Source organism: Pongo abelii, chromosome 19 (genome assembly GCF_028885655.2).
Source record: "Pongo abelii isolate AG06213 chromosome 19, NHGRI_mPonAbe1-v2.0_pri, whole genome shotgun sequence".
Lineage (NCBI taxonomy): Eukaryota > Metazoa > Chordata > Mammalia > Primates > Hominidae > Pongo > Pongo abelii.
Genome location: NC_072004.2, coordinates 45,001,647 through 45,015,205, shown reverse-complemented (window position 1 = coordinate 45,015,205; position 13,559 = coordinate 45,001,647).

Here is a 13,559-nt window from a genome sequence, read left to right as displayed (position 1 = left end):
CACCACTGCCCTCCAGCCTGGGCAAAAGAGAGAGACTCTGTCAAAAAAAAAAAAAAAAGAATAAGAGAGAAAAAGAAAGACAGAGAAAGAAAGAAACCATATTTCATTGGTTGTGAGATGTCCATCCTTTCACAATTCAACAATTCTGAAATTGGGGTACATCTTATAATTAATACTATATCATAGTTGGCAGCATTTTTTCTTTTTTTGTTGTTGGCATGTGAAAAAACAATGCTTCTTACAATTATTATGTGACATCTTGGAATCTCTGCAATACTGTAAATAGAAAAACAAGGACCATTTAGTCTGTTTCTCTGTGGTCCATCTCAGGAAAGTAAACTTGGACATGCCCTCAGTTCTGCATCCATACAGAACATAGGGATGTTCTGATGGTGGAGTGCAACACTGGGGGCCATTAATGGCCTGCTGCCCTGACCGCCTCTATTTTATTAAGTCCAACCTCAGCCCTCCAAGGGCCTGCACAGCTGGGCAAGATATATCTAGAAAAGGAAATTAGTTTCTCAGATGTGTGGTGTTTGCAGAGGAAGTAAAACATGGTGTTTATTCCAGGAGCCCTGCATCCTGCACTTAGGAGCTGCCTTTCACCCTTGGAGGGCCACACAATGACTCAAGGCTCACGGCCCCCCAGAGCTGGAGGACAGCCCATCTTTGTGGGGGGTGGAGGACGGTTAACAATTACCTAGGAAATGTTTTGCAGTACTTTTAAGGGAGTTTTCTTATCCCTGAGATCAGCAAACCCAGTCCTCTTCCCCAGTCACCTTGGAGGTCTCTCCCCAACTGCCTTTAAAATCAGGCCCAGCTTCTCTTACCCTGGCTGCCTACCTGAGGCCTGGCTGGGAGTGGAATGACTGTGGCAGGGCTGGGGGGGGTCCCATCTAGGCCCAGGAGGCTAAGTCTAAGCACTACCCCTCAAAGGCATATGGTATACCACAGGAATCAGGGACATGGTGGCCAGATAAGACATCTGGGTGTCCTGTATTTTTATTTCCTAAGTATGGCAACCTTCATCAGGAGGCAGCTCAAAGACCTTGAATTTCTGGATCCCCATGGCCACTGAACACAGCTCTCCTCTTACTGGAGCCAGTATGGAGGCTCCAAGCTGGGTGTTGCCCTCACTCTCTCACATCCTTGTGGCCCCAGGCACCTTGCAGGCCACTTACCCTTTCTGCCATGAGCCTCAAAAGCTGCCTCTTTCAAACCAGAGGTTTCAGCTAAGGAGCCTGGCAGGGCTTCAGGCCATGTGTGGGAGGCAGAATAATGATCCCCAAAGATATCCAAGTCCTAATCACTGGAACCTGTAAACCTTGGTCTTATATGCAAAAGGAATTTTGCAGATGTGGTTAAATTTAGAAGTTTGAGATTATCTTGGATTATCCAGGTGGGCCCTAAATGCAATCACAAGTGAATTTACAAGAGAAAGAAGGTTTAACTACAGAGGAAGCAGGAGATGCAGAAGCAAGAGGCTGAAGTGATGCGAGGAAGGGGCCCTGAACCAAGGCATGCAGGCAGCCTCCAGGAGTTGGAAGAAGCAAGGAAACAGATTCTCTCCCTGACAGCCTCCAAAGGGATGCAGCCCTGCCAACACCTTAATTTCAGCCCAGTGAAACCCATTTCAGACTTCTGGCCTCCAGAACTATGAGAAAATAAATCCATGTTGTTTGAAGAAGCCCAGTTTGTGATAATTTGTTACCAGTTGCACAGGGCCCATGCTCTGAAGGGCCCCATGCTCTTTTTGATGCTCAGCTCATGCTTCTTTGAAATTCCAATTTTTGAAAAGAGAGCCCCACATTTTCACTGTGTGCTGGGCCCTGCAGTAACTGGTCCAGGAGCCTCCCACCCCCACCCCTACTAAATCAAACACATCACCTGGAACATTAGTGTTGCTGAAAAATAAATGAGTCAGAAAGGCCTTCTTTTCATAATAAAGCAATCATAGGCATTGTAGGAGAGAGTACAAAATTCACATAAATTTAAGAGGTAAAATGAGAGACTTCAATTGTTTTTTTAACCTCACAAATGTTACTTCTGGCCAAATACCCAGGCCCACAGGGAGAGGCACTAGTCCTCCTTTGCCATCAGGGTGGCCACCCTGGAGCAGCCACAGCATTTCTCACTCTCCACCCAGTGTTCTCATGATGCCACCTCCAGGAATCTTCTGAGAATTGGTTACAGAGTGTTGGTGCCCCCACTCCAGCCCACTCTTTCTACATCAAAACTCCTTGGATTCCCCTGCCTTTCTCATGGCTTCTGTCCCCAAAAAGCATAGCTCCACGGGCATATTTGTAGCACAGACCCTGTCGGGGACTCACTGGTCAGCTGTCCCAGCCTGGGCCCCTGGGTTAAGGTCATGGTTTGTTCAGCTGGTGTTGAAATGAGTCTGCCTGGGATTTGAAGTCAGACAGCTGAGGGTTCAAATCTTGGCCCCACCAAAGACCAGGACATATTCTTTCAATTATTCAACCACTACAGATTGCTACATGGGTGGTGCTGTCATAGACAAGGATGACACAGCAGCTTGTTGGATTATATGTTTCCAACTCAGTATGGTTGCCACCCCTTCTACTGCCTTCTCTGTAGAAGGAACACCAAGAAGCACATTTCCCAGGACTTCTTCCTTTCTTTGTTTCTGGGTTAAAGGCTGATAATGAGAAGTATTCAAACAAGTTTTGGAAGGCAAAAGAGAAGCCATTTTTCTCCAAAAGGTTATGGGCTGACTTATGGGCAGATGGTGGGCATGAAGTTTGCAGCAACTTAGCTTCTTGAAAGTTATTTAAGATTTGCACAGCTTTGGCAGTTCCAAGATGGCTGAATAGGAACAGCTCCAGTCTACAGCACCCAGCATGAGTGACACAGAAGACAGGTGATTTCTGCATTTCCAACTGAGCTTTGAACAGAGTAGTGGTTCTCCCAGCATGGAGTTTGAGATCTGAGAACGGACAGACTGCCTCCTCAAGTGGATCCCTGACCCCCAAGTAGCCTAACTGGCAGATACCTCTAACTAGGGGCAAACTGACACCTCATACAGCCAGATGCATCTCTGAGAGGAAGCTTCCGGAGGAAGGATCAGGCAGCAACATTTGCTGTTCTGCAATATTTGCTGTTCTGCAGCCTCCGCTGGTGATACCCAGGCAAACAGGGTCTGCAGTGGACTTCCAGCAAACTCCAACAGACCTGCAGCTGAGGGTCCTGACTGTTAGAAGGAAAATTAACAAACAGAAAGGACATCCACACCAAAACCCCATCTGTATGTCACCATCATCAAAGACAAAAGGTAGATAAAACCACAAAGATGGGGAGAAACCAGAGCAGAAAAGCTCAAACTTCTAAAAATCAGAGCACCTCTTCTCCTCCAAAGGAACACAGCTCCTCACCAGCAATGGAACAAAGCTGGATGGAGAATGACTGACAAATTGAGAGAAGAAGTCTTCAGACAATCTGTAATAACAAACTTCTCCGAGCTAAAGGAGGATGTTTGAACCCATCACAAAGAAGCTAAAAACTTTGAAAAAAGATTAGACAAATGGCTAACTAGAATAAACAGCAGAGAGAAGACCTTAAATGACATGATGGAGCTGAAAACCATGGCACGAGAACCATGTGACACATGCACAAGCTTCAGTAGCCAATTCGATCAAGTGGAAGAAAGGTATCAGTGATTGAAGATTAAATGAATGAAATGAAGCAAGAAGAGAAGTTTAGAGAAAAAAGAGTACAAAGAAATCAACAAAGCCTCCAAGAAATATGGAACTATGTGAAAAGACCAAATCTACATCTGATTGTTGTACATGAAAGTGACGGGGAGAATGGAACCAAGTTGGAAAACACTCTGCAGGATATTATCCAGGAGAACTTCCCCAACCTAGCAAGGTAGGCCAACATTCAAATTCAGGAAATACAGAGAATGCCTCAAAGATATTCCTCGAGAAGAGCAACTCCAAGATACATAATTGTCAGATTCACCAAAGTTGAAATGAAGGAAAAAATGTTAACGGCTGCCAGAGAGAAAGGTCGGGTTACCCACAAAAGGAAGCCTATCAGACTAACAGAGGATCTCTCGGCAGAAACTCTACAAGCCAGAAGAGAGTGGGGCCAATATTCAACATTCTTAAAGAAAAGTATTTTCAACTCAGAATTTCATATCCAGCCAAACTAAGCTTCATAAGTGAAGGAGAAATAAAATCCTTTACAGACAAGCAAATGCTGAGAGATTTTGTCACCACCAGGCCTGCCTTGCAAGAGCTCCTGAAGGAAGCACTAAACATGGAAAGAAACAACCAGTACCAGCCACAGCAAAAACATGCCAAATTGTAAAGACCATCGATGCTTGGAAGAAACTGCATCAACTAATGAGCAAAATAACCAGCTAACATCATAATGACAGGATCAAATTCACACATAACAATATTAACCTTAAAGGTAAATGGGCTAAATGCTCCAATTAAAAGACACAGACTGGCAAATTGGATAAACAGTCAAGACCCATCAGTGTGCTGTATTCAGAAGACCCATCTCACATGCAGAGACACACATAGGCTCAAAATAAAGGGATGGAGGAAGATCTACCAAGCAAATGGAAAACAAAAAAAAAGCAGGGGTTGCAATCCTAGTCTCTGATAAAACAGACTTTAAACCAACAAAAAAGAACAAAAGAGTCAAAGAAGGGTATTACTTCCTTGTAAGTAACAATGGTAAAGGGATCAATGTAACAAGAAGAGCTAACTATCCTAAATATATATGCACCCAATACAGGAGCACCCAGATTCATAAAGCAAGTCCTTAGAGACCTATGAAGAGACTTAGACTCCCACACAATAATAATGGGAGACTTTAACACCCCACTGTCAACATTAGACAGATCAACGAGACAGAAAGTTAACAAGGATATCCAGGAATTGAACTCAGCTCTGCACCGAGTGGACCTAATAGACATCTATAGAACTCTCCACCCCAAATCAACAGAATATACATTCTTTTCAGCACCAAACCACACCTATTCCAAAATTGACCACATAGTTGGAAGTAAAGCATTCCTCAGCAAATGTAAAACAACAGAAATTATAACAAACTGTCTCTCAGACCACAGTGCAGTCAAACTAGAACTCAGGATTAAGAAGCTCACTCAAAACCGTCCAACTACATGGAAACTGAACAACCTGCTCCTGAATGACTACGGGGTATATAACGAAATGAAGGCAGAAATACAGATGTTCTTTGAAACCAATGAGATCAAACACACAACATACCAGAATCTCTGGGACACATTCAAAGCAGTGCGTAGAGGGAAATTTATAGCACTAAATGCCCACAACAGAAAGCAGGAAAGATCTAAAATTGACATTCTAACATCATAATTAAAAGAACTAGAGAAGCAAGAGCAAACACATTCAAAAGCTAGCAGAAGGCAAGAAATAACTAAGATCAGAGCAGAACCGAAGGAAATAGAGACACAAAAAACCCTTCAAAAAATCAATGAATCCAGGAGCTGGTTTTTTGAAAAGATCAACAAAATTGACAGACTGCTAGCAAGACTAATAAAGAAGAAAAGAGAGAAGAATCAAATAGACGCAATAAAAAATGATAAAGGGGATATCATCACCAATCCCACAGAAATACAAACTACCATCAGAGAATACTATAAACACCTCTATGCAAAAAAACTAGAAAATCTAGAAGAAATGGATAAATTCCTCAACACATACACCCTCCCAAGACTAAACCAGGAAGAAGTTGAATCTCTGAATAGACCAATAACAGGATCTGAAATTGAGGCAATAATTAATAGGCTACCAACAAAAAAACTCCAGGACCAGACAGATTCACAGCCAAACTCTATCAGAGGTACAAAGAGGAGCTGGTACCATTCCTTCTGAAAACATTCCAATCAACAGAAAAAGAGGGAATCCTCCCTAACTCATTTTATGAGGCCAGCATCATCCTGATACCAAAGCCTGGCAGAAACACAACAAATAAAGAGAATTTTAGACCAATATCCCTGATGAACATCGATGCAAAAATCCTCAATAAAATACTGGCAAACCGAATCTAGCAGCACATCAAAAAGCTTACCCACCATGATCAAGTTGGCTTCATCCCTGGGATGCAAGGCTGGTTCAACATACGCAAATCAGTAAACGTAATCCATCAGATAAACAGAACCAAAGACAAAAACCACATGATTATCTCAATAGATGCAGAAAAGGCCTTCAACAAAATTCAACAGCCTTCATGCTAAAAACTCTCAATAAACTAGGTATTGATGGGATGTATCTCAAAATAATAAGAGCTATTTATGACAAACCCACAGCCCATATCATACTGAATGGGCAAAAACTGGAAGCATTCCCTTTGAAAACGGGCACAAGACAGGGATGCCCTCTCTCACCACTCCTATTTGACATAGTGTTGGAAGTTCTGGCCAGGGCAATTAGGCAGGAGAAGGAAATAAAGGGTATTCAATTAGGAAAAGAGGAAGTCAAATTGTCCCTGTTTGCAGATGACATGATTGTATATTTAGAAAACCCCATCGTCTCAGCCCCAAATCTGCTTAAGCTGATAAGCAGCTTCAGGAAAGCTTCTCAGGATACAAAATCAATGGCAAAAATCACAAGCATTCCTATACACCAATAACAGACAAACAGAGAGCCAAATCATGAGTGAACTCCCATTCACAATTGCTTCAAAGAGAATAAAATACCTAGAAATCCAACTTACAAGGGATGTGAAGGACCTCTTCAAGGAGAACTACAAACTTCTGCTCAATGAAATAAAAGAGGACACAAACAAATGGAAGAACATTCCATGCTCATGGATAGGAAGAATCAGTATCATGAAAATGGCCATACTGCCCAAGGTAATTTATAGATTCAATGCCATCCCCATCAAGCTACCAATGACTTTCGTCACAGAATTGGAAAAAACTACTTTAAAGCTCATATGGCACCAAAAAAGAGCCTGCATCGCCAAGACAATCCTAAACCAAAAGAACAGAGCTGGAGGCATCATGCTACCTGACTTCAAACTATACTACAAGGCTACAGTAACCAAAACAGCATGGTACTTGTACCAAAACAGAGATATAGACCAATGGAACAGAACAGAGCCCTCAGAAATAATACCACACACCTATAACCATCTAATATTTGACAAACCTGACAAAAGTAAGAAATGGGGAAAGGATTCCCTATTTAATCAATGGTGCTGGGAAAACTGGCTAGCCATATGTAGAAAGCTGAAACTGGATCCCTTCCTTAAACCTTATACAAAAATTAATTCAAGATGGATTAAAGACTTAAATGTTAGATCTAAAACCATAAAAACCCTAGAAGAAAACCTAGAAGATAATACCATTCAGGACATAGGCACAGGCAAGGACTTCATGACTAAAACACCAAAAGCAATGGCAACAAAAGCCAAAATTGACACATGGGATCTAATTAAACTAAAGAGCTTCTGCACAGCAAAAGAAACTACCATCAGAGTGAACAGGCAACCTACAGAATGGGAGAAAATTTTTGCAATCTATCCATCTGACAAAGGGCTAATATCCAGAATCTACAAAGAACTTAAACAAATTTACAAGAAAAAACAAACAACCCCATCAAAAAGTGGGCAAAGGGTATGAACAGACACTTCTCAAAAGAAGACATTTATGCAGCCAACAGACACATGAGAAAATGCTCATCATCACTGGCCATCAGAGAAATGCAAATCAAAACCACAATGAGATACCATCTCACACCAGTTAGAATGGCGATCATTAAAAAGTCAGGAAACAATAGGTGCTGGAGAGGATGTGTAGAAATAGGAACACTTTTACACTGTTGGTGGGACTGTAAACTAGTTCAACCATTGTGGAAGTCAGTGTGGCAATTCCTCAAGGATCTAAAACTAGAAATACCACTTGACCCAGCCATTGCATTACTGGGTATATACCCATAGGATTATAAATCATGCTGCTATAAAGACACATGCACACGTATGTTTATTGCGGCACTATTCACAATAGCAAAGACTTGGAACCAACCCAAATGTCCAACAATGATAGACTGGATTAAGAAAATGTGGCATGTATACACCATGGAATACTATGCAGCCATTAAAAATGATGAGTTCATGTCCTTTGTAGGGACATGGATGAAGCTGGAAACCATCATTGTGAGCAAACTATTGCAAAGACACAAAACCAAACACCACATGTTCTCACTCATAGGTTGGAACTGAACAATGAGAACACATGGACACAGGAAGGGGAACATCATACACTCAGGCCTGTCATGTGGTGGGGGAAGTGGGGAGGGATAGCATTAGGAGATATACCTAATGTAAATGACAAGTTAATGGGTGCAGCACACCAACATAGCACATGTGTACATATGTAACAAACCTGCATGTTGTGCACATGTACCCTAGAACTTAAAGTGTATTAAAAAAAAAAAAAAGATTTGCACAGCTTCTACAGGGGCTCTCAAGAATTACTTTCCTTGTTGCTACAGACTAAGATAATTGACAAGTTCCAGTGTTTCTCAAAATCCACAGTGGCCTCCAGGTGAGCTCTTGAGAACCCCCCACTTCACTGTAACAAACTGAGTAATAAGCTGAGAACACCAATGATTGCCCTGATCTGCACTCCCCAGCCCTCCTGACAACTGTGTAAGCCTCTAATTGCATAGATTAAAACTTTTTATGTATGGAGTGTTATATAGCGTAGTTTCTGTTTCCCTGACCAAACCATGGCTGAAACCAGCAGCCCACAAAGTAAAGTCCCTGTCCTCATAAGTGTTTGTATCTCTAGTGGTGGGGCAGACCTTAAAAATTTAAAGAAATAAATAAAGGCTACTTTGGCTAGGGTGGTCAGAGGGGCCCTGTCTGAGAAGGTGACTTCTGATCTGAGACCTAAATGATCCAAAGGAGACAGCCACGAGAAAATCCAGGACAAGAGTTTTCCAGGCAGAGGGATCAGCATGTTGAAGGGCCCTGATGTGGAAATAAAGGTGGCATGTTCAAGAAATAGCAAGAAGTCTTCACTACTAACCAAGCTAGAGCAGCCCACTCCACCTCCCACCCACCGGTAGTGCCCAATCACTCCTTTAACTTCAAGAACCTATTACTGTCTTCAGTTATCTCGCTCAGCTGTACGTTTACTGGATTATTGTCCATCTACCCCTATTACCATATACGTCCATGAGAGCAGAGGCTTGTCTTTTTTTTTTTTTTTTGGAAACAGTCTCGTTCTGTCGCCCAGGCTGGAGTGCAGTGGTGCAATCTCGGCTCACTGCAAGCTCCGCCTCCCAGGTTCAGGCCATTCTCCTGCCTCAGCCTCCCGAGTAGCTGGGACTACAGGTGCCCACCACCACTCCCGGCTAATTTTTTTATATATATATTTTAGTAGAGACGGGCTTTCCCGTGTTAGCTAGGATGGTCTCGACCTCCTGACCTTGTGTTCCGCCTGCCTCAGCCTCCCAAAGTGTTGGGACTACAAGCGCGTGCCACCACGCCCGGCTAATTTTTTGTATTCTTAGTAGAAATGGGGTTTCACCATGTTGGCCAGGATGGTCTCGATCCCCTGACCTCGTAATCCACCTGCCTCTGCTTCCCAAAGTTCTGGGATTACAGGCATGAGCCACCGCGCTGGGCCTGGATGTTTAATAAATGTTTGGTAAATGAACCAACAAGTGAATAAAGCGTGACAAAGGCCATAAGTCAGATATGTTCAAGGTATAATGGAACTCAAAGGAGCATTGACTCTGCAGCGGCTGGGATGTGGACCGTGAAGGCTTTTCTTACTGACAATATATGTGTGTGTCACACTGATAAAAGAGAACAAGAACAGGTGAGCAGAAAAGGGGTCTTTGGCTTTGCACTTGTGCCTCTGTTTATTATCAAAGGACTGTGTTCAATGTGTTTCAGTCTGCTGCAGACATCCTCCCAGGCATTAAGTGGGAAAGGAGTTGCAAGGCTTAATTATTGCTGGCCCTCAGACAACATATTTCTACTATGAATAGAAGCCACCTAAGCTTCAAAATCAGAAATGGCTCCAGGTGTGTGGGGAGAAGGGGTGTGATGGGAAGACATTCGTATCTGCATTAACATGGATCTGCATGGATGGCAGGCGAGACATAGATAGACATTTTTCTAAAGCCTGAAATATTTGTTCACTTATGTTGCCATGGTGACATCCACCTTCCAGGATAGGCCCAAAAGATGTAGCAGCTGAAACAGGCCACAGCCAAGTTGCTAAGGTCTCATCCTCCCTCATGGTCCTTCCCTTCCCCCCACCCCTCCTTCAACCTTAGTTTCCCATAATAAAGAAGGCACAGAAGAAGTAGTTAGTAACCAAAGCGACCTTTTGAAAACACAAATCTGGGCAGGGTGCGGTGGTTCACACCTGTAATCCCAGCACTTTGGGAGGCCAAGGAGGGCTAATCAGTTGAGGTCAGGAGTTCAAGACCAGCCTGGCCAACATGGCAAAACCCCATCTCTACTAAAAATACAAAAATTAGCCTGGCATGGTGGTGTGCACCTGTAGTCCCAACTTCTCAGGAGGCTGAGGCCCAAGAATCACTTGAAACCAGGAGGCAGATGTTGCAGTGAGCCAAGATCATGCCACTGCACCCCAGCCTGGGCCACAGAGTGAGACTCTGTCTCAAAAACAAAACAAAACAAAACAAAACAAAAAGGCTGGCATGGTGGCTCATGCCTGTTATCCCAGCACTTTGGGAGGCCAAGGCAGGTGGATCACCTAAGGTCAGAATTCGAGACCAGCCTGGCCAACATGGCGAAACTTCATCTCCACTAAAAATGCAAAAATTAGCCAGGCATGGTAGCTCATGCCTGTAATCCCAGCTACTCAGGAGGCTGAGGCACAAGAATTGCTTGAACCCAGGAGGCAGGAGGCAGGGGTTGCAGTGAGCCAAGATCATGCCACTGCCCTCCAGCCTAGGTGACAGAGTGAGACTCTGTCTCAAAAAAAAACAAAAAACAAAAAATAACCCCACAAATCTGATCACATCAGTACCCTGCTCTAAACCAGGCAGGGGCTCCTCTGCGTTCCACTTAAAATAAAATCCAAAGTAAACCCCTCATGGTGGCCTGCTGGCCCTGCATGATCTGCCCTGCTGACTGAGATGATTCACCATCCCCCTGGCTTTGGTCAGGGCTCTCCCACCTCAGGACATCTGCACGTGCTGTTCCTCGGGTGCCTGGCCGTCCTAGGCATCCAACTGTAAGTGGTTCATCCTCTCCTGGGAGACCACCCTGACCACTGCATATGAAGTAGTTCACCCTGGGTACTTCTCCTAGGACCGGATTGTTTTCCTTTCTGGCACTCATGGCAGTGTATAATTAGATATTTATTTGTTAACCATCTGCCTCTCCCACTTCAATGTGGACTCTTCAAAGGCAAAGTCTTTCTGTTCTCTTTATAATCCATTGCCTAGCACAGTGCCTGGAAGGTAGTAGATCCTAAATAAATATTTCTATGGAATGAATTGGCATCCTAGCCAGAAGGGGATCAAGCAGCACCACCGCTTAACCCAAGGGTGGGTGTATTATTCTGTTCTCATGCTGCTAGGAAAAAATATCCAAGACTGGGTAATTTATAAAGAAGAGAGGTTTAATTGACTCACAGTTCCATAGGGCCGGGGAGGCCTAAGGAAACTTACAATTGTGGCAGAAGGAGAAGCAAACATGTCCTTCTTCACATGGCCGCAGGAAGGAGAAGTGCTGAGCAAAAAGGGGAAAAGCCCCTTATAAAGCCATCAGACCTCACAGGAACTCACTCACTATCACAAGAATAGCAGCATGGGGGTAACCACCCCCATGATTAAATTACCTCCCACTGGGTCCTTCCCACAACACATGGGATTATGGGGACTACAATTCAAGATGAGATTTGGGTGGGGACACAGCCAAACCATATCAGTTGGGGAAGGGAACAGTGGGGTGGGGGTACCCCAGGACCTTCAGGGAGCCCCAGCTCAGCCCACTCAGCCCAGCTAAGGAGATAAAAGAAGATTCCTGGAACGTAGCCCCAGGCTCTGATGAGGCTCCTACTGTCACATCATGGCAGACCCCTCCATCATGGCCCCCACTTAGTTGGTCAATAGCGCTGAGGAGTGGTTGCTTACAGTGGGAAATGAAGCAGAACTCACTCCCAGGTTAAATTCCCAGAGCATCTTTGTCATCTTAATTATGATAACAACTGACATTTATCAGCACATCGTCTATGCCAGAATTTGTGCTCAGCATTTTATAAATGTCATCTCATTTAATCCTCACAACAGCCCTACAAAGGTGAGATTATTATTATTCTCCTTTTTCAGATGAGGATATTAAGGCTTGGAGAGTTTGAGAAAATTGCCCAAGTCACACAGCCACTAAATTTGAAAAGCTTAACTTCTTAACCATTAAATTATACTGCTTCTCCTCAAATATAACCTATTTCCCCTCCTGACCAGCCTCCTGCCTCCCTGCCAAGCAGAGAAAAGCCTGAGGTCCTATCACCAGCCACAAGAATTAGTGAGGGAAAAGGGTGGAGAGCACAAATGAAGAGCCTGGGTACTTGCCTTTACTGAGAGGAGGTTTATAATTCTATGGGAAAGTTTGAGGATGAACTAGGGTGATTAAAAGAATATTAAGCAAACTGGAAAATATTTTCTTAAATGCTGAAGGTATGAGGTAATTAATGCTAGCTTCCACAACAGACACATCTTGAAATCTCAGTAGCTTAACATAGAAAGGTTTCTATCTCATTCACCATTCATGGCTCATTCACAGGCTGATGCTGGTTGGCACCTCTCCTCCACGTGGTGACTCAGAAACCCAGGCTACTTCTTTTTTTTTTTTGAGAGAGAGAGTCTCACCCTATCACCCAGGTTGGAGTGCAGTGGCATGATCTCAGCCCACTGCAACCTCCACCTCCCAGGTTCAAGTGATTCTCGTGCCTCAGCCTTCCGAGTAGCTGGGATTATGAGTGTGCACTACCACATCTGGCTAATTTTTGTATTTTTAGTAAAGACAGGGTTTCACCACGTTGACCAAGCTGGTCCCAAATTGCTGGCCTCAAGTGATCCACCCACCTTGGCCTCCCAAAGTGCTGGGGTTACAGGCATGAGCCACCATGCCTGGCCAGGTTACTTCTATCTTGCATTCCCACCATCTCAGAGTCCTTCATTCCACTCACCTGCAGGGAAAACCAAAATGTGGAGAAGGCCATATCACTTCCACTTACATTTCTATTAGCCAGAACTTAGTCACATGGTCCCAGCTGAACTGCAAAGGAGGCTGAAAATTGTCATCCACCTGTGTTCCCAGGAATACAAAAGAGTGGGGAGAACATATAGCATTGTTTCTACCATATTGTATAAGAAATAAAATGTAATCATTGCACCTTACGTGTGATCCAGCCATGAACAACATTTTCATTGTCATAATAAAGTCAACACTGGATACCGATTCAACCAAAAGTTATGACATAACTATATTAGGAGGATGAAGAGAATAGAGGTGAATGCAGTGGCAGGGGAAGGGGATTGCCAGGG